This window comes from Ahaetulla prasina, chromosome 1, assembly GCF_028640845.1.
Source record: "Ahaetulla prasina isolate Xishuangbanna chromosome 1, ASM2864084v1, whole genome shotgun sequence".
Classification (NCBI taxonomy): domain Eukaryota; kingdom Metazoa; phylum Chordata; class Lepidosauria; order Squamata; family Colubridae; genus Ahaetulla; species Ahaetulla prasina.
Window position 1 is genome coordinate 202,754,147 of NC_080539.1, and position 23,104 is coordinate 202,777,250.

The window sequence follows — 23,104 nt, forward strand, 5'->3', positions numbered from 1 at the left end:
GAACACCATCAATTTTAAGCTTTTGACTTTCTCTAAATCATTTTAGGAAAGACTTAAAGAAACTAGGCCAATGAAGACAAGATTAATGAGGATCAGGGAACTAGGACAACATCTATACTTGCTGTTTTGTCCATTGCTAGGACAAGCACTCACCACTTTCTGAGTATCATCCACTCCTCTGCTCGCAATAAAATACCTTATACCACCAGACTTGAAACTTTGGGCTTAGACAACTTAGAACTTCGCCATCTTCGGTCTGACCTAAGCATAGTACATAATATCATCTGCTACAATGTCCTACCAGCGAATGAATACTTCAAAACAATACAAGAGCACACAATAATAAAAACTCATGGTAAACCGATCCAAACTAGACTGCAGAAAATATGACTTCAGTACCAGAATCGTCAATGCCTGGAATGCACTACCTGACTAAGTGGTTTCTTCCCCAAATCCCCAAAACTTTAACCTTAGACTGTCTACTGTAGACCTCACTCCATTCCTAAGAGGTCTGTAAGGGGCGTGGATAAGCGCACCAGCGTGACTACCATCCCTGTCCTAATATTTTCTTTTATTCATATCCTTTACATGTATTTATAATTATGTTTGCACTTCTATCTGTCATAAAATAAATGCTTGATGAAATCAATCAATCAATCAATCAATCAATCAATCAATCCTTCTCACACTCCCAGCCTATTGCAAATAGCCCTCATACTCCTGTTTTTGGCTTCAATCCAAGCTTGCTCTTTTCCAGTCTGATCTATCTTAACCTTTATAGAATCAATAGGATTTCCCCCCCTAGCTATCACAATGCAGTTCATCATCTCTTAAATTTGCAGAGCAAAAAGATATGGATGGTACATTGTTTTGTGTATGAGCCTGTGTATGAGACTTTACATATTTTTCACCCTCACTCTCGAGGGAGATTTTTTAAATTTTATTTTTCAATATTGTATGTACTATTTGAGAGGAATGGTTGTGGGAATGGTTAAAACCTGAGGCTAGAAACTGGGGGACTGTGAGTTCTAATGCCACCTTAGACACAAAACCAATTGGATGACCTTGGCCTGTCATTCTCACTCAGCCCTGGGAAGGACGCAATAACAAATCACTTCTGAAAATACTGCCAAGAAAACTGCAAGCTGAATCTCTGGACTATTGCCAGGAGTGTAGGGGTGTGTGTGTGTGTATATGCTTGTGTATTTTTTTTAAAGGCAATCTTTAATCAATATATATGTATTGATTAAATAAATGAGTAATCCCAGAAGAAATAAATGAATATATACACACATAATACATCTATGGCAGTGAGGACTGAAAAAACAGGGTAAAACCAGCAGCATCTAGTTGACCTTATCTGGCTTTAAAAGCTAGGTAGAGTCAGGTTTGACTCTTAGACTCCTGGATCTTGGACAGCAAGACATCTAAGGAGTTCCAAGGCTGTAGACAATTCAAAGAAGTCAACATGCATCTCACAAAAAAGGCAAGGAGAAGCCATTTCTGTCTACCACCAAGATAACCTTGTAGATGTCACAAGGAATTGAGCTTGAGTTAAAGACGACTTTATTGGATACAGGGTGCTGGAAGAGAAATTTCCATCCTGTGCATTTATAGAGTCTTAGGTCAATTGCTGTAAGTCTCCAAAGTACTGCATTTTGCTCTCTATTCCTAAATGCTTCATTGTTTGTGTTTAACATATCTTCTTTCCCTTTTTAGAATAGAGATTGAACACCGTTGCTTAAGTCAGTTTTTTTTACCCCTATGGCTTGAAAATAATGGAATTGCTGATTCATATATTTTCTACTGTGCCTTTCATAGAGATTTGTGCAATTATAACCCTTCTTTATCAAAGAATTTCCTGGATGCTTTGACAGCTTCTATTGAAATGTTCTTGCAGACCCAGATATGGAAGGTTCCTTAGAAAATAACTGAATTTTGTTTAATGGCAATCAAAATGCAAAATTTAGAAGCAGCTGTAATGAAGTAGGAATATTCCATGGTCATCTTTAGAAAATAGAATTATCTGACAAGGAAGAAGCCCAATTTTGCTCACAATGCTTCAACTTCTGTTTTTCATGCATCTAATGAAAGCACATTCCTAAAGATCTGACTCAAGCTGAGAATAAAAACATTTCAGTGTATTAAAGAAAAGAAATATTGAGATCTTTCTTTGAACTCAATTGCGGTCTGAGAACTGTTGATGGACAAGAAACCATATGGGAACCATCTGCTACTCTTTTGCAAGTCAAAGAGTATCAGGTCTTTCCTTCCTTCCTTCCTTCCTTCCTTCCTTCCTTCCTTCCTTCCTTCCTTCCTTCCTTCCTTCCTTCCTTCCTTCCTTCCTTCCTTCCTTCCAACATATGAGTGCTGTTTGCTTCATTTCAATTCCATTCCATTCAATTCAGTTTATTATAGTCATAAGGTAAAGGTAAAGGTTCCCCTCACACATATGCACTAGGGGGCGGTGCTCATCTCTGTTTCAAAGCCGAAGAGCCAGCGCTGTCTGAAGACACCTCTGTAGTCATGTGACCGGCACAAGACTAAACACCAAAAGCACACAGAATGCTGTTACCTTCCCACCAGGTGGTCCCTAGTTTTCTACTAGCATTTTTTACATGCTTTCAAACTGCTAGGTTGGCAGAAGCTGGGACAAGTAACAGGAGCTCACCCTGTTACATGGCACTAGGGATTACAGTCATAGACCAGAACAAATAAAAACACTCCAATTAAAAATTGTAGAATAAAATAATAAATAATAGATAAAATCTATGATAAAATACAGTCTGTCAATTACACATGGCTCTAACTATACTAAAATTTCAGTCCATAAACTGTGAGGCCCGTTGTCAATTTAGTACTAGAAGGGAAAGGAATAAGCAGCGCTAAGGGTTTGCCACATTTGGTTTGCTTTATTTAAGAGGCATTGTAGACATGCCTCTATCAGCTCCATATTTGTCTTCATTGCCTGATCAAATCTAACAATGTGTTTCATTAATGCTGGAAGAAGTGATATTTTTTATTTGCTTATTTATTTATTTTTAAGTGATTGGGATTTAGCTTATATGAATCAGTTAGATTGGTCTATGACGGAAGGAAAGTGAATCGAGTTCTTTTGCTATTACAAGAAGACTGAATGTCAAAAAAAAGAACAAAGAAAATCCTAAGAGTAAGAGCAGACAAACAGAGGGAGGTAATGGGATCCTCTTTTTCAAATGTGCTCAGGTGAATCCAGACAGTCGTTAAAGCATCAAGGATGCTTTAATTTGGAATTCTTCATCAAGAAAGGGTTTGGACTGGATGAGACCATGTGGCCCCTTTCATCTTCTCATTGCTATGGATTTGGAAATGAATGGAAAACATAATATAATGTGGCATTTTATGTTTCCATTAAGTTCAGTCAAGTTAATAAGAAAAAAACAGTATCTAATGAATAATTCAGTTTTTTTTAACCTACATGTTTTCGGAGAGAAAGACAAAAATGGATTAGTAATGACTCTGTGGACATTATCCTAAAATTATTGACTGCCCCTCTACTCTATCCTATATTCATTCTGATTTCAATCCTGCTGGAACTTGAATAGTGGTTGAGTTCACTATGCACTACACTCTATGCTATGTTGCAGATGGTTTTACATTTTACATTTTTAATAACCATTGATTGGTTCACAAACTGCTAAATTTAGTAGTTTGAAGCCTAGGTTTATGACCATAGGGTTTAGATTTACATATAGTATTATACTAATCCAAACCCAAATACATCACGTTATGTCTTAGTGCAATATGTGAATTCAACCATTTATTTGGCTGGCTGTCTTAAAGATATCAGTTGCTTACTTAGAATTGGTGTAGGATAGAGTGGGCACAGAAGTATTATTGTTAACTGTACGACTTGCCCAGCATCTGTTTACCATGTCTAGAGTTGCCAGATCTCCTGAGTGTCAGCTTTGGAAGCCATACTAGGCCGAAGGCTTCCACACGCTGCCACTTTCTCCTCTGTGGGAAAGAGGGGAGGAGGGTGGTGGTACAAAGGATGTATTCTGTTTCCCCCTCCCACCACTCCCCACAAAAAGTCAGTCAAAGGCTTTTTCCCAATTTAATTACATTTGGCTGGTTACCTTCTGGCACAGAGATGCCTCCCCACACGCCTGCCAAAATCCCTGGAGATAACCAGAAAATTATAGATAAAGCACGATTCACTCACAAACAGATTCTTCTATTCATGACACAGTTTGCCCGCGCAAATTCATTGCTTTGTCCAAGACAAAAAGCCAGGAAGTTCCGCCTCCTGCTTTATAGCCCCTGTGGGTGTCACTCCGTGACTCATCATTCTTTGACTTTGTCCCAACACCACCTCTTCTGCCTGCGCCGGTCACGTCTGTGCAGTCTTGTTCTTGGGGCGTTGCCAAATCAGAAGAAGACCCGGGGGAATCAGGGAATCAGGCCTTGCCAGCCCCTCCTCCTCCTCCTGAATGGGTGCCAGGGAGGGAGAGGGCCCAGGAGAAGCAGGCCTTGCCTGTTCCTCCTCCTCACTCTCTGAATCATCCTCCTCCAGGTGTCTGAGTCCAGGAACCTGGGTCACAACAGGATGATTAGACAAAACAACATTCTTCCTGCCAGTCAAGGTCAGGCTAGATTCGCATCTGGAGAAGGAGTGGCTGGAGTGATGCTTTGACATGGGACGGTTGAGGCTTGGAGCATGTGACCAGCAGAGCGGTCATGAGGGTGGAGATTTTGGGGTTTGTATTACGAGGGAGGAACCAGAATCCCCAGTTTCGGTTTCCATCCGACTGTGCCAGTTTACCTATGCTAGTAAAAGAACTTTGAAAGATGTTGGCTTCGGAGTCTTTTCTGCAGGAGGGGTTTTCTGGAACGCTGACACTGAGATTAAAAACTCAACCAGGCACATAGAATTAGAATTTTATGGTTGCTGACAGATGATGTACCAGGCTATATGCAAAAATCCCTGTGCTCCTTCATCTCCAAGTAGAGCTGGGAAGATACTTGACCAAAATCTTGCAGAGTATTGACAATTTTCTCCTCAGACAGCACTGAAATGGAGTTATTGGTGCCTTGGCATAGTGTAAGGCATATCAACAGTATATGGCAGAGAAAGGAGGGTCTCCTGTTTCATAGCTTATATCTGAGGTCTGGTCCTGATCCTGTTAACCTTCTGTAAGGCCTTAAAGACTTGGCCCTTTCCTTAACCCTGGGGTCCTGGGAGTGTGACAAAGCTTATTTCTGGTTCTCTTAATTGATGTTTTTGTAATTTGTGTTGAGTACCTTGTTACTCAGTGTTAATTGGAGATGCAATGGGTACTAAAAAGGATGAGTCCCAAACAAACCATGTGATTTACCATGTAAACCTTTCTTTCTGCCCGGTTTCCTACATCAGTGACCTTCCCAACAGTAGTGGGTTGCCCCCGGTTTAGACCGGTTCTATAGAACCGGTAGTAAAACTGGCAGGAGGCTCCGCCCACTGACCCAAATGTCATCAAAACTCTTCTGTGCATGCGCAGAAGAGGGCGCACGCACACGTGAGCAAAGCAAGAGCGTGTGCGCGGACACGATGTGAACTGGTAGTAAAGGTAAGTAGAAACCACCCCTGCTTCCTAGCAAGGCCGTCTACCCTGTGTGGCTGTTCCCCTCCTTTTACAGTGACTTCCGAGCATGGCTGACTTCCCATCCATTCCTCACAGTTGTCCCCCTCTTAGTAGCAGGTCAAGTACTAAACAAAGGCTGAGTCCTGGGACAACATTTTTATGTCTAAATACATTAAGTACCAAATTAGTCAAGTTTTGAAGCAATTGAGTAATGTGTGTGTTTGTGTGTGTTAACTGATTCCTGGTGACTATAGGGACAAGCCCTTTAAGTTTTCTTGGCAACATTTTTGGAGGTTGGTCACCAGTGTTTTCTTCCTATGGCTGAGAGAAACTGACTGGTTCAAGTTATCCAGTCATTCTTGAGTCTAAGGTAGGAATCAAATCTCCCAACTTCTAAAGCAGCACCTTAAGCACTAGACTAAGCTGTCTCTTTCTATCTAGGGTGTACCTTATCTATTCTCCACCCAGAGAACACATATTACGCATTAATTAATTAATTAATTAATTAATTAATTTTCCTCTGTGACTTTTACTTTCCATTTTGTTTTGGTTTTTTTTTAAAAAAAAGACTAGACAGAAATAGATGACTACATTACAACCATATTGTCTATTTCTGGTGGGTCAAGACTCATGGCATACAAGACTCATCCTATTTTAGACTATACGTGATATATTTTTAATGCTTCTATATGCATATGGATTTCTTCCAGAAAATTAGAGAAGAGTTAGATGAAATGGGCTGAGAAAAAAAAACTTTATTCTTGAAATTCTAGTTATATAGATGTCTTATTTTTGTTTTTGGTCTTTTGATTTTCATTTTGTTCTTGTCTTTTATGCCAGAGAATTTGTAAAAATGGTCTTTGATCTAACATGGTAGAACCATTGAATCACTCTAGACATCTATCATCTAATTTGACTATAATATGTTGAGCAAACCCCCTTAGCAGAAAATTCTGAAATCAAGATTTGTGCCTGGAGATACCGATACTTGCCCTATAAATTATACAACAGAAGAAAACAAGCTGCTTTTTTAAAAAAAAAACAATAAACTCTCATGTTATATTTACTTGGACAATTTTAAATTGTCACTCTTCTTGTCAGTTCTAGGATATACTTTTATCACTAGCAATTATTTCCATGCATTTATGGCACTGCACAATATACCTGGAGAAAATTGTTCCTATATTGTATTTACGAAAAATATACATAGTATAATTGAATGCTGGTGTCATTGTTGGTTTTTCTTGTTTTTTTTTGAAGGGATGTCATTTATCCCATCAATCCATGATATTTCTGTCTCTTACACACATAACTATTTTTGCTTTCTTGGGGCCACTAAATAGCTGAAAATGAGTTCCTGTATATCTTTACCCACTTGAGTTGTCATCTGGATTTTTGCAGGCCAGGTTTTAGAATCTTTTTTCCAAAGAGCCAGTTGATTCAATAGAGAGGAGACTGCTCCAAATAAGAGGTTCAGTGTCTCAGTGGCTTAATGATGCTAGAGATGATCTCTGCTCCAGCAGTTTGAGCCCTAGCACTGTGTGTCGGGATGAGCTCCTGTCACTCACCTCAGCTCTGTCCACCTAACAATTTGTCAGCATGTTCTATGCGAATAGATAAATAGACACCACTTTGGTGGGAAGACGAGTTGGTGCTCCATGCGGGCAGTCAGATTCCTGCCGGCTCTGAATCTTTCTCGTAATGGCATCCCCATGGCTCTGGGGAGAGAAGGGACCTTGGATGCTGCTGCAGAAAGGGCCGCTGGTCTTTCTTTCTGGCACACCTTAGGAAACACCTGAGTGTATCCTACAACAGAGCTGGTAAATTGGCAGCCAAACTACAACTATACAATAGCATTGTGGTCTCCTGGCTAATGTAACAATGCCATATGCTAACATAATGACAACTGCTCCAAGTTACTATTAAAACTGTCATGGAGAACTTATCTTTGTAGAAGTATCAATTTCACAAATGGATACTCATTTACACAAATGTATCATAAATGGACATAAGTTTTATAGCTGAAGGCTAACTTCTGGAAGGATATTATTTGTAGCAGCTGTGGACCTTGAGGAACAGACAAACAACATCACAATGTCTTAGAAAAGGATGCATTTTTTTTTGAGTGAGTTTGTTTCAAGTTCATTAAGCCTTTCTGTGAGTTTAGTTTATATTATATTTTCAATTTTCCACAAAAAAATAGCAGGTCATAGAGTTCAGGAGGAAAGTATTCCTGGGTCTGCAAGGAAGTGATGAGTGGCCATCTAAAATTTGCAAGCTGAGAGCAGTATGTTAAAATGTAGCTTTCCATGTACAGCCACAGATAAAGCACATTCATGAAATCACGGGCATCTGGGAGTTTGTGCAAAGGGTGCAGATGATGATCTTGTGTGAATATGTCATCTCGCAAATACTGTGACTTATATATTTGCATCAGACATTGGGATGCAAATAGACGGGCATTTGCATAATGACATCCCTGCTTACCAATTTTGCAAGATAATGGCTTGCTGCAAAAATTGCTGCTGTATCTCCTTTGACTACAATTTTGCATCCATTTGTATACAAGTCAATGAGATTTACTGCTAGTAGATACTTGGGTACAACTCGACTTTCTGAAATGCTACACCCTTCAGCCTTCATTTATAAGTGCTCATTTGTGGTCAGCTGATCCTGTAAATCGTTTAGCTGGAACTTCCTGGTTAATATAGTAAGTTTCTATTAGAGATCACTGGTTTGCCCTAATCAATCTGTTACAGTTTAGGAATTTGATACTGTCATGCCTTGAGTGGAGACTTTTTTTTTTACAGTTGCTGTGGCAACCCAACAGAACAGAAATATAACTGGGTTATTAGACTTGAATGTCCACAGTATTTAGATAATACATTTTGTGGTTTCTTTTTAAAGTAAGCATTCAATTTTGGAGAATAATATCATAGAATGGGAAAGTTGCCTTTAATTTAATATGATTTCCACATCTGTATCACTATACTTAATTCTAAGTTTCTCTTGGAATTCCCTCTAGTCCTAGATAGGAAGTTTTCCAATCATTAATTGGATGAATTGGTCATGTCACTTGCAGCTCTATTTTCTTTTGGGGCCACAAACTTCATAAGAGGGGAGGGAGTTAGTAAAGAGATCCTGAAAGTTGAAATATATTATCTGTGCACTTATATATACAGCTGTTTATCATACAGGAAACCACATTTATGGGTCACTTAACTGAACATAATTTATCCTTTAAATTTGGCAGAACATCTAGAGACAAATAAATCGGAAGATTCATTATACCCAATGAATGTTAGTGAGATCTAGATTTATTTCTTTTGTGCTGGAAAGTTTTCTTTTCCTGTTCCAGATCCCAAAAACCTATATGACTAGTGATGTCAGCCAAACAAATGAAAGTAGTGTTTGTGTATACCACAAACAACACCAGCTTATATCACATTCAGTTTTCCTTGAGTTATGAAAGACTCAATAATTTAACCATTGTTTTAGCCATTGTTGGTTCAAGCTTTTGTTAATTGAGAGATTTGGGGCTGGTTTTTCCATTGCCTTAGAGATTTGATTCTTGACTCCCTCCTTTCTTTCTTTCTTTCTTTCTTTCTTTCTTTCTTTCTTTCTTTCTTTCCTTCCTTCCTTCCTTCCTTCCTTCCTTCCTTCCTTCCTTCCTTCCTTCCTTCCTTCCTTCCTTCCTTCCTTCTTTCTCAAAATATATTGCTACAAAATCAAAGTCTGTCTGCAATGAAATAACATAATGTATGTGGTCCTCATTTTACAAACATACAAATTGTTAAGTGAGCATTCAGATTTAAAACAGTACTGAAGAGCAATAACTAGTTCTTTAAATTACAGGTGTCCTAAGACCAGTGGTGAAATCTGAACTGGTTTGCTACCGGTTCGCTGGCCGTGCATGCGCAGTATGCGCCAAACGTGCGGAAAAAGGAGGCTTCGGAAGATAAGTATAACAGCAAGGAGGGGGGAACAGCTGTGCCACCTGATTTAGATTCATTAGAAAGCATGATTTCTTACTTTCTAGCGATTTTAAATTGTGCAGCACAGCTGATCATTGGAAATACCCGTTTGGAGGAACCGGTAGGGTTTTTTTACAGTTCACCTGAACCGGTGTGAAATGGTAGGATTTCACCACTGCCCAGGACCCTTACAGTCATGTGATTTCTATTCAGATGCTTGGAAACCAGATATCCTGCAATCACATGGTTGCCATTTGTTACCTTTCCTGCCAGCTTCCTACAAACAGAGTCAATGAGGAAGGTTATTGACAGGGAAGGTCACAAGTTGCTTTGGTAAGTTTCTTTCACCCTTTTTTCTCCAATGATCTACAGATAGCAGCCAAATGTGGTCCACTATCATATCATGTGTGCCCATACCTAGCCTTGCTGCACTTCCACCGTGCCACACAACTCTTGTCTCCCACCTAGCAGCATTCTGTAGCTCTCATCCACAGCCTGCTTGTGAGCCACCCAAGGAAAGTCTTGTCATGACTATGACTTATGACTTCCCATTGACTGTACTTGTTGGAAGGAAGTGGAAGGAAGTCACAAGTCCAGTTAGATGGGGTACTCGCTTAACCCCACATCTCTCCTTAAAGATGCCAATGGGGGTTGCAGTAATTGACTCACGAAGAAATTCAATCATGCAACAATCCACTTTATGGCAGCTTCATTTGCTGATCAAAATTCTGATCCCAATGACTGTCATTAAGTAAGGACAGCCTGTAAAAGAAAGATAGAAAAAATACTTTGGGAGGGAAAAAAGGTAAATTCACTTTGGGAAGAAAAAAAGTAAATTCACAATTCAGATGCAGATTTCTTTGTTTTTTTGTAAAAGAAGAAGAATAGATAGTTTTAAAATGTACAAATATGTATCATGATACTGCAAAGCAAATTCAAATATCACAATGCCTTTTGTAAAGCTATTTAAAACAAAAGCTTTTCAACATCTAAGGTCCAAAGATCCAGTAAAGAAAATACGCTTCATCTGTGCTCTCTTTTAAACAAAATTCTCAGCTTTTTTTCAGATTGGCTTAAAAGCTGATAATATTTGAAGAGGAATCACTCTGTCCATCTGTGTAACTTATAGTTAGTTTATTAGAAATAAAGTCATAAACTAGTCAATACACAAAAATACATAGAATTTACCCATCATCACTTCAACTAAATGTTGGTGGGCAGTGATAGTGGTCATGGAGAACTTTGATACTTTCTAAGATGCATCTAACCTGATAAAAATAAAGATAGCATAGATAATCCATCCTGCCTGGCATTTTAAAGATGTATTCTATAGATGAGATGGATGTCTTTGTACCAGTAGCAGAGATAACATAGGAGTATGTGACCTACCACCTATATTTAAATAATTTCCCATGGGAATGTGTACCCAAAAATAGGTGTGTTACCGCATTTGCCCTCCAACAGAGCTGATATAGAACATTAACACTTTTCACTGTAAAAGCTTTTTGTTTATTTGTAGTAGGACATTGTAAAAACAACAAGAATAAAACTTCTCCTGCAATGCGGATACCTAGGATAAATGTGTAGTATGTTCAAATCACTTTGATGATCAGGGTCCCATGCTCATTTAAATGCTGATTTGCAACACACACACACACACACACACACACACACACACACACACTCCTTCCAGTCATTTTTTTTAAACTCCTGGTGATTACCTGGACTAGTCCCTGCATTTTTGGGGGGCAAGGTTTCCAGAAGTGTTTGTCTTTGACTATTTCCTAAAGTCAGAGGGGAGTGAGATTGAGTGATTGACCCAAAGTCCCTCTAACTGGCTTCGTGGGCAGGATTAGAACTCATGGTGTCCTGATTTCTACTCTGATGCTTTAACCACCACACCAAACTGGCTCTCTAAATGTTGATTTAGCTGTATCAAATCCTAAGGCTATTAAAGATGCGGGGAGGGGGGAGGAGAAGGTGCCTTTGAAGATGCAATGTTCTTCCAAAGAACTTCTCCAAAGGGATGATTGGTCTAATTAATAATAATGAAGGCACCAAGCCCTGGGGAAGAATGTTAAATCAGAAACTAAATAGCTGAATCCATGCTGGTGCCTCCTTTGAAATGTAACCTATCTCCAGATGCAAAACTACCTATGATACACAAGAGAGTACAAAAATCGCCCTTAGGAATTTTGACTGAATTACTTCTAATGGACAATTACTTTTTTATAAACATAGCTGGAGCTCATTCAAATTGCCTTAGCCTTCTTTAATTATGGATGGTGTAGAATGAAAAGCATTAAGAAGTAGTGGCCACATGCACTCTTACTTGCATATTTTGCTTGGGAGGAAGCAATCCCCAGGTGTTTAAAGAGCATGACCTGTTCAATGGTAATTCCATTGATTGTCACCGATGTTTTATTGGTCTCTTTGCAAAGACTATGAAGATGCAGCACGACCACGACCACGAAGCCAAACAGCAGCAGTGCAGCTCACCAGCTCAAATCCCCCTGCAACTCAGACTAATCTGAGCACAACCAAGCCCCCACCCAAACAGGACACCCCCCCCATCCAATCAGAGCACAAAAAAAACCCCATCCAATCAGAGCACAGCCAAGCTCCCACCCAATCAGTTCAAACCCCCATTAGCAGTTAAAAAGGAAGAAACAGCTGCAATCACACATTGCTCCCAGAAGCACGAAGCTGAAGCCTGAAGATGACGAATAAGACTTTGTCGAAACGTCGCCAAGACACTTCCAATTTTACGCGGGAGAAAACCCGAATAACCAAAGACCTACAAAGACCTACATACAAACACCCGCGTCATTCGTCATCTTCAGGCTTCAGCTTCGTGCTTCTGGGAGCAATGTGTGATCGCAGCTGTTTCTTCCTTTTAACTGCTAGTGGGGGTTTGAACTGATTGGGTGGGAGCTTGGCTGTGCTCTGATTGGATGGAGGTTTTTTTGTGCTCTGATTGGATGGGGGTGTGTCCTGTTTGGGTGGGGGCTTGGTTGTGCTCAATTTAGTCTGTGTTGCAGGGGGATTTGAGCTGGTGAGCTGCATAGCTGTTGTTTGGCTTTGTGGTGGTGCTACATCTTCATAGTGGGTGTCAGTCTGCTGCATGTATGGATTGGAGGGGTTTGAAATGGCTAATGTTGCAGCTGCGGTCTGGCTTCTGGTCCTTGGTCGTGCTTCATGATCAGTGTGGGTTTGGGTCTGCTTTCTGGGTGGATGTGCGGTGGTGACATCCTGTGTGGACCTCGTGAGTGTGGGTCTGGTGTCATTCCTCGTGTTAGGGACTCGTTTGTCAATAAGGGCGGGTTTCCAAATGGCTGGTAGGCGGGAGGTATCATCTCGTTTGTTCATGCTGTGTGGGCGTTTTTCTATCTCAATGGCTTCTCTGATTATTCTGTTGTTAAAGTGTTCAGTTTTGGCGATAGTTCTGGTCTTTTTAAAGTCAATATCATGTCCTGTGACTTTAAAGTGTTGGACCAGGGAAGAAGTTGGTTCCTCTTTTTTGACTGAGTTCTTGTGTTCTTCAATGCGTGCACTTATTCTTCTGTTGGTTTGTCCAATGTATGTGGTGGGGCAGGCGGTGCATGGGATTTCATATACTCCTTGATTTTCTAACTCAATTTTGTCTTTGGGGTTTCTTAGGATGGTGGATATTTTTTGGTTTGTGCAGAATGCTGTCTTGATGTTGTGTTTGTGGAGGATCTTGCTGATTCTGTCTGTGGTGCCTTTTATATATGGGAGGAGGGCTGTGCCGTTTTCTTGTTCTCTGTCTTGGATTTTAGTGGGGGGTTCTTTTTGGATTAGCTTGGTAATCTTATTTCTTTGGAATCCATTGGATGTTAGTACGTTAGTGAGAGTGTCTAGTTCGGTTTTTAGGTGTTGTTCGTCAGCTAAGCATTTGCATATCTATATCTATATCTATATCTATATCTATATCTATATCTATATCTATATCTATCTATCTATCTATCTATCTATCTATCTATCTATCTATCTATCTATCTATGTTTTCTGAGGTTTTCGCGGGTGTTTGTATGTAGGTCTTTGGTTATTCGGGTTTTCTCCCGCGTAAAATTGGAAGTGTCTTGGCGATGTTTCGACGAAATCTCATTCGTCATCTTCAGGTTTCAGCTTCGTGCTTCTGGAAGCACGAAGTGCTTTTGCTCCCAGGACACTTCCAATTTTACGTGGGAGAAAACCAATAATATCAGTATCAGGCAATCTGGGAGTGGGATGAATACACACATAGAGGGTTAATATGTTTCTTTGTCTGATTCCTATGTGTTTTGGAATTAAACCTGATAGTTAGCTGTCAAAGTTGTATTGAGGAATTATCATACAACATTGATTAACGTTGGAAGATATTTCTATCACCTAAATATTTCTCTATATGAAATTCTTTCATAATGCATCCCTGATCAAGATCAGATCAAAAGTTGATCTGAGAGCTACAAAAGTTAGAATGAAGTGTTCCAACAACTATATGTATGCATTTATATTGTTAGGCAACAGGAGATTAGACTCTGCTCAAAGTTGATTGGTTTGCTGTGAATCTCTCATGATCATTTTAAGAATATTTTTTTATCCAATCCAGCCAAGAAATTTTCATAATATAAATATCTGTTATACAGTTTGCTGATAATGCTAAAAAGGCTGATGGGGTGGTAATTGGCTGCTGGATCAGATGATTTCTTCCCCATTTTTAGAGATGTAGGTAATAATAGATAAGCCCTAATCCTTGAGTCTATGATAGCATGTGATCAATGAAGGTAAATAGAGTTGCCTGAACCAGGAGTAGCAATCAATATTTGCTTTAATTAGTTCTTGAAGTATATGATCTTCCCTTAGGGCTCTTCTTGTTTTTATCTGTACTACAGTACCTGCTTAATTAGCTCCAAGGCAAATCTGGATTCCAATGAAGCAGAAGATCCAGATTTTGCTCAAGACAATGATTTATTTGGTTTCCTATGAATGTGGGGAAAATGTTCTCCATTTATCTGCAGGAATGTTAGAGTCCTATTAAAGCTAATGTGTGTGTGTGTGTGTGTGTGTGTGTGTGTGTGTGTGAGAGAGAGAGAGAGAGAGAGAGAGAGAGAGAGAGAGAGCAGTGGTAAATCTAAATATCATTCCTACCAGTTCAGTGGGCATGGCTTGGTGGGTTCATGTGACTGCGTGGGCATAGCTATGTAACCATGTGACGGGATCAAAATACAGAAACTCACTAACGATGTCCTGCTGCAGCAGGGTTGGACTAGATGACCTCCAGGTCCCTTCCAGCCCTGGATTAGCTGCGTCTAGTGTCAGGTTTGTAGTCCTTCCTTCCTTCCTTCCTTCCTTCCTTCCTTCCTTCCTTCCTTCCTTCCTTCCTTCCCTCCCTCCCTCCCTCCCTTCCCCTCTTTCTTTCTCTGTCTTTAAAAAATGGACCCCCCTGCCACCCCTGCGTTTTTTGCCTACAACCCCCATTTTTGGCCTAGAAGGCTTCAGGGAAGCCTGCTGGGAGCAAAAACGGACACCCCCCACCCCTGTAAAAAAAAGGTTCCCACAATCATGCATCACAGCTGTGATCCTTGAAGCCTTTTTTTAACCTTTTAAAAGCATTTTTTTACTACCAGCTCGGATGAATAGGCTGTAAAAAAATGCTTTAAAAAGTAAAAAAAAGGCTCCGATGATCACAGCTGAGGCATGCGATGTAAGAATCTTTTTTTTTACCTTTTAAATGCATTGTTTTACTACTGGCTCGGGTGAATACGTAGTAAAAAATGCTTTTAAAAAGTAAAAAAAAAAGGGTCCGAGGATCCAGCGGCACAGCTTTGATCTTCAGAGCCTTTTTTAACTTTTTTAAAGTTAAAATTTTTTTTACAATCTATTCTCCCGAGCCGGTAGTAAAAAAAGTGCCTAAAAAGTAAAATAATAATAATAATAATAAAAAAGTTCCGATGATCAGCTTGTTGGCATTGATGTTAATTGAAGAGATTATGTTAAAGGAACAAGGATTTTACTTTTTACTTTTTAAAGCATTTTTAACTATCAGTTCTGGAGAACCAGTAATAGTAAAAAAATGCTAAAAAAGTGAAAAAAAAGTTCCGACGATCGTGAGTCGCTCACCTGATCATTGGAATTTTTAAAAAACATTTTTTACTACCGGTTTGTGCGAACCAGATCGAACCGGTAACATTTCACCCAGAGATCGAGAAGCGGAGGCAACTATAATTCAGTTTTGTTGGTGTAATGTTTCTGCTCCAATTTTCAGATCTGTACAATTTAGAATGTAGCTCAACAGCTAAGGACCAAAATAATTTCAGCACAGCCAATCTGATCCAGATAAAAAGAGAAAATGTTCCTCCCTCCCTCCCTCCCTCCCTCCCTCTCTCTCTCCCCTCCCTCTCTCCCCTCCCTCCTCTGTCTCTCTCCCTCTGACCCTCTCTTTATCTCTCTGTAAAGAACCATGAGGAAAGTTGCGTTTTTTCGTACTTGGACAGCTCAGTGCTTCCGAGCAAGGTTTGTCACCTTCAAAGTGCTATATAGACTTTCTTATTATTATTTTCACACCCGTAAATGCCTTTTCTTTAAAAAGTGGTTTTATCTTCTGAGTAATAGAAATTATTCTCAAAACTAAACAACAGACTTTGCTGAATTGCTGAAACAGTCATTCATATTTCTTGGCTAACCACTTTCATTATACTTTTTGATCAAATTTCCTTTGAGCTAAATCACTTTTCATAAAACATAATCTATGGGAATTTCAACTGAGTAACCACTGTTGTCCATTTTGTTTTTACTTTCTATGCTTATATTTCTTTCTGAAACCATGGAAAAGGTTCTTTATCTGGATGTTACTTAAAAAGGCCTTTACATGGATGTGTGCCATTACTCTAACTATTGAGGCTTTCACAGCCAATAGCCCCTATAATCTGACTTTTGACTAGATTTCCATTCCCATTTTAATATAACATGCAAAAAAGCAAAGGCAAAAGGGATTGCTGTGAATAAAGAATCTGAGAAGGACAAAGACCGAAATTCAGTTGCAATTACAAAGATGCATTAAAAGATATTTTGCCCATTGAGGCATTGGTAGATAGACTTTTTTTTTTCTCTTGCTGAGAATTGGCAGTCTATGGGGAAATCTGCACAACAGTTGTGGATAAGGCCAAGACACTTCCTTCCTCTTAACCAGATAATTCTTGCTATTCTAAAGAGGTTCTGTTTATGGTAAGTGTTTCCATTTTAGAGCTAACTATTAAACCTTTCAGGAGACGGCATGTGGAATTTTAAAGCTGTTCTCCCTCTTTGCAGACACAATATGGGGCTTTTAACATAACACTTTCTGCAGCTCTATAGAAAAACTTTTCACTTAAAAAAATAGCAATATTATAGATAATTGCTCATTGCTGATTCAACCACTCAGGTCTTCAGGCTTACATAAAAGTTGACTTATAAGAGGAACATAAAGTTCTTTAGCAGTTACAGTATACTTTAGGTGGCAGGTACACATCATGAATGTTTCAGGACAGATTTATAATAAACTGGCACACCATGTAAAATTGCAGTCCAATTTATTAAGTAAGAATAGCGTAATGTGCCAATCTAGCTACCAGTCTTGGTGCTTTTAACTTTCCTCCCCTTTTCTCACTACAAAGTAATGCTGGATTTTTTTTCTATTTTTTTTTCTCAATGTGTTTTAGAATTTCCTCAGAATTTATTCTGAAGATCTTTTGAGGTTATTTAGTGTTTCTCAAGTGGTGGAAGATGCAGACATGGAAGTGGTAGAAGATGTAAACATCAGGGATGTCACAGATTTCCCCAAAACAGCAGTGTTCTCAAGAGAAATGCCCATCTCTGTCAACTTGGAGATCATAAACCAGCAAAAGCAACCCACCAGGAGACCGAGAGATGGCACACATGTAGCATGATTTTTTGGTCAACAAGTGTCAAGCACTGCGGAAATAAGAAGATTTTTTGTTTTTGTTTACATTTATACCCCGCCCTTCTCCGAAGACTCAGGGCGGCTTACAGTGTATAAGGCAATAGTCTCATTCTATTTGTATATTTACAAAGTCAACTTATTGCCCCCCCAACAATCTGGGTCCTCATTTTACCTACCTTATAAAGGGTGGAAGGCTGAGTCAACCTTGGGCCGGGCTCGAACCTGCAGTAATTGCAGGCTTTGTGTTCTAATAACAGGCTTCTCTATTGCCTGAGCTATCCCGGATTCAGGTAGTTCAAATGTATAAAGAGTTATTGCAAGTTTAAGCTTTCTCCTGTGCACTGCTTAGAGAGTTCAGGCAATGGGTAATAACTTCGTCTGATTGGCCAGAATGTCAGGCTACCTCTGATTATAACTAGGAAAGAATTCACCTTGACTTCATTTGGAATAAAGAAAAGTACTTTTACTAGTTACAATCTTGATGGCAGCTTAGTAAAGTTGGATCTGAGACAAAATATGGCTAACATATCATATCCCCCCAATTGTCCCTCCTCCTTCAGGAGGTCAGGCTGGTCTGGTCCAATGCCAGCTCCTTCTCGGCCCCTCGTGGTAATCTTCTTCCACAGGTCTCTAGTTGTCAATCATCTTAGGAATGCAGTTTCTGTTGGAAAAACCCGCGCTCTTAACACTCAGCCGTTTATCACCCCTCCCACACTGTTATGTCAGCCGACACTCTTAATAGGCTCCTTTCCCTTACCCTGTACGGTGGTATGATACATCTCATTTCCTTAATTGTTTTATAATACAGAAATAAACATTTCACATTCTATCTACTGATATAAATTATTCAAAAGTATACGAAGATTGAAGTGGAGGCTGACATTCGGCCCTCCTGCAACAAGGACGTCAGTCCTAGAAAGAAAAAAAAGAAGTTAGGGTTTGTCAGGATATTTTTTATAGAATTGTGCTATCTTTTCCGAAGCACAAACATCTTCTTTGTTTACCCATTCAGCTTGGGATAAAGGGAAGTGTTTCCAAGCAATGAGATATTGAATTTTATTTCTATGTTTTCTTGAATCTAATATTTCTTTTATTTCAAAATGTTGTTCGCCCTCTATGAGAATTGGTATAGGAGGGGGTGTATGGTTAGTACGGAAAGTAGACGTGTGTTCCGGTTTTAGCAAGCTCACATGGAAAACGGGGTGAATTCTCCTAAGTGTTTTTGGTAATTCTAGTTGTACTGTCACGGGGTTGATGATTTTTACTATGGGGAAAGGTCCCACATATTTGGGTCCAAGTTTCTTAGATTTCTGAGTGGTTTGAAGATATTTGGTGGAAAGATAAACTTTATCGCCCACTTGGTATTTGTTCTCAGGGGACCTTTTTTTATCTGCTTGTTTTTTATGTGCACGGTGAGCGTCGTCGATCGCCTTGCGAGTCATTTTCCATGTGCTTTGTATTTGATCTATCCATTCTGACAAAGAGGAAACAGTGGTTTCTTCCTTTGGAAGTTCAGAGATAGGAACAAAATCTTGACCTGAAGCTATTTTAAAGGGAGTAAATCCCGTGCTACTATGAATTGAGTTGTTGTAGGCAACTTCAGCAAAAGGTAAGAGGTCTGCCCAATTGTCTTGCTGGTAGTTAACATAACATCGTAGATATTGTTCTAGTACAGAGTTCGAACGTTCACAACTTCAATTAGTTTGGGGATGATGGGAGGAGCTTAATCCTTGGGCGGAGCCAATGAGTCATAAAAATTCTTTCCAAAATTGAGAAGTGAATTGAACTCCTCGATCTGAAATGATGCGCTCAGGAACTCCGTGGAGTCTATAAATGTGTTGTACAAACAACTTTGCTAGAGTCTTTGAGGAGGGTATTTTTGAACATGGAATAAAATGGACTTGTTTGGAGAAAAGGTCAGTCACAACCCATATAACAGTATTGCCTGAACTTTCAGGTAGTTCCACTATGAAATCCATGGATATTTCTTTCCATGGGGTTCCTGGCCTGGCTACCGTTTGAAGTAGCCCAGGAGGTTTTCCCGGAGGCCTCTTGGATGATGCGCAAATAGGGCAACTTGCTACATATGCTTGAATGTCTTTCTTAAGACTTGGCCACCAAAATTGTCTTTTAAGAAGATGCAAGGTTTTCACAAATCCAAAATGTCCTGCCATTTTGGCATCATGGCATCGTTGTAGGATGGTTTCTCTGAGTGATAGAGGAACATATAGTTTTGTTCCAATCCAAGCTAGTCCATCACGGAGTGTGCATTCATGGGAATGCGCTAAGTACCAGTCATCGGTGTTTAAAGCTTCTTTAAACGACTTGGTCAGTTCATCTGGGAGTGAGGTTTCGGCTTTGGAGTGGCTTCTAGTTATAGCCAGGGCTGCCAACTGTTGCACGGGAAGTATTGGCTGAACCACCTCGGAGCGAGTGCAATTGTATTGGGGCAAACGTGAGAGAGCATCCGCTAAGAAGTTTTTTCCCCCAGGAATGTAATGTAAAGTGAAATTAAAGCGGTTAAAATATTGAGCCCAGCGGGCTTGTTTAGGTGAAAGTTTTCTAGGAGTCTTCAGGGCTTCTAGATTTTTGTGATCAGTCCAAACTTCAAAAGGATGATTTGAACCCTCTAAGAATTGTCTCCACGTCCGTAGAGCCCAATGAACTGCAAATGCTTCCTTTTCCCAAATAGCCCATCGTCTTTCAGTTTCAGTCAATTTTCGAGAAGTGAAAGCACAGGGTTGTAGTTTACCATCAGCATTGTTTTGGAGTAAAACGGCTCTGACTGCTACATCACTGGCATCCGCTTGTATTACAAAAGGAACATCCATGTCAGGGTGTTTTAAAATAGGTTCGGCGGCAAAGAGTCGTTTCAATTTTTCAAACGCTGCCTGACATTCCATTGTAAATTCGAGAGGTAATGATGGTTTGGGTTTTGTGTCTCCTTTTGTTTTCAAGAGGTTGGTGATTGGTAAAGCAATTTGAGCAAAGGAGGGGATGAATTGGCGATAGAAATTTGTGAATTTACGTAGCTCCCCCAATTCCTTTTGGGTCATGGGATAAGCTTTTGGTTTTGGAAGCTTTACCCCCGGGAGGATGTCTATGGCACAGTCATAGACTGTCTCCTCCCTTGCCTGATGGTTTTCATTCGACCTTTGGCCTTCTGCTCTGCCAGGGGGTCCTCAAACCTCCTCCTCAGTGCAGTAATAAAATGCTCGTAGTTTTGCAGTAAGGGGGAGTGGTTGGTATATAGCGACACAAACCATGCAGCTGCTCTTCCGGTCAAATTGTGGGTCACAGCTCAAACTTGTGCTGCCTGTGATCAATAATCTTCCCCCCAGTCTATCATGTGGTCATTCACTATCGCCAGGAACAGTTCCAGCTCCTTCGCATTTCCATCAAATTTCTCTGATATGGGGGGAATTTTTGGCTTTTTCCTTCCCCTGCGCAGCCTTGCTTGATCAGCAGGTGGCGCGCGACCCCCATCCAATTCAGCTTCCTCTGGGGAGAGGGTTCCCGGCTCTGGCTCTTCAGAAATCTCACCGCCCTGGGAATCACCTCCAGCTGGCCCCTTTGTATTATCTTCCTCCTCTTCTCCCTCCCACCTGGAGGACCGAATAGGGGATTCATACCTTTGGCGAGCTGCTTGTCTTACTTTCACTTCACGGAAAAGACGCAATGCTTCCTCCAACTGGAGTTTGTCTCTTATCTCTTGCTCTTCCTTCCAATCCGAAAGTCTCACCGTCCCTTTTTTTCCCCTTTTTGTTACCCCAGACGGAAGCTCTTCGGTGCTTGGTTTCCACCCTTTCTCTTCCAGCTTTAATTGCTCAATCCACCAAGCTCTGCAATCTTCCAGCTCAGGGTTAAAAGTGTCAGCAGAAATTCCTCCGGACTCCTCCCCCAGCTCAGCCGGCAGCTGGCCTTCCATCACATTTTTTCTCTCTCCCACCTCGGTATTGCGATTGCAATCCTGGTTGGTAGACATGATGAGGAGATCCAACTTAATGTCAGGCTACCTCTGATTATAACTAGGAAAGAATTCACCTTGACTTCATTTGGAATAAAGAAAAGTACTTTTACTAGTTACAGTCTTGATGGCAGCTTAGTAAAGTTGGATCTGAGACAAAATATGGCTAACATATCATATCCCCCCAATTGTCCCTCCTCCTTCAGGAGGTCAGGCTGGTCTGGTCCAATGCCAGCTCCTTCTCGGCCCCTCGTGGTAATCTTCTTCCACAGGTCTCTAGTTGTCAATCATCTTAGGAATGCAGTTTCTGTTGGAAAAACCCGCGCTCTTAACACTCAGCCGTTTATCACCCCTCCCACACTGTTATGTCAGCCGACACTCTTAATAGGCTCCTTTCCCTTACCCTGTACGGTGGTATGATACATCTCATTTCCTTAATTGTTTTATAATACAGAAATAAACATTTCACATTCTATCTACTGATATAAATTATTCAAAAGTATACGAAGATTGGAGTGGAGGCTGACACAGAGACTGAGTTGGAATTTGTTTAGTCATGCCTTTTCCTCCCAATTGAGCTCCAGTTTGTTAACTCAGTCGGCCTAGAGAGACTTAAAATTAGTTATCTCCATTGCTTGGACTTTGCTAAACATCGCAATCTAACTGAGAGACAGCAGTAGCAAACAACAATTTCTCTCCAGCAATAACAGCAGCTCATCAGTTCTCGCCCGATTGAGCACCACTCAGCTGAGCCATGGGAATATGCAATGGCGGCTTTTTTCTCTTCAGTACTGCTCATGGCTTCAGCACCATCCTCCACAGACCGAGTCTTTGTTCCATGTTAGTTAGCGCAATAACGCGCAATAAACCATGGTGTTGGTTTAGCGTTTACAAGGGATCAGAGAAAATTGTGTCCATTTTGCTGGATTCACGTTACTCTCCCTTGGGCATACTGCAGATTATTTCTGCGCCATTAAAGCCATGGAGTTGGCTTCACGCCATTTTACTACGCCCCTCCACAGTTATTGCAAGCACTCATAAACCATTTTGTCAGCTTGGCACAGTCTGAACCCCTGAATCGATATTTATATTGGGAGGGCTCACCCTGGAGGGAGATATATTGGGCAGAAAAGAGGGAGACCTCGATTAGGTTGCACTCCGCTCCAGGCCTCATACTGGTCCAGAATAAGGCCTGTTCAACATTTCAAAATGGCGGATCACAGTCAGCCCCAATCCAGTAACTCCTCCCCCTCCCCCAGACATCAGGCCTTGGAGGCTCCGGTCCCCAAAAGAGGAAGAACCACATCTAAAGGACCTTCCACCAGGTCCAAAACCTCTGCTCCAAGGTCCATATCCTCAGCATTGGATAAAGATGCCAAGAGAAGGCAAAGGGCATTAGAAAAGCACTTTGCCAAGGCTCAGAAAATGGCAGAGACTAACAGGGAACCCACCATCTTAGACAACAGCGGGGAGAACTACAATGCCTTAGATATAACTACCCTGCCTTAGGTCTACCAGACGGACCAGTTAGAATGGTCTCCCAATGTCTTAATTGGGAGACAGGTACCTTATACAGAAGATATTGATCTTTATTCTGAGGCATTCAACCCTGAGCCAG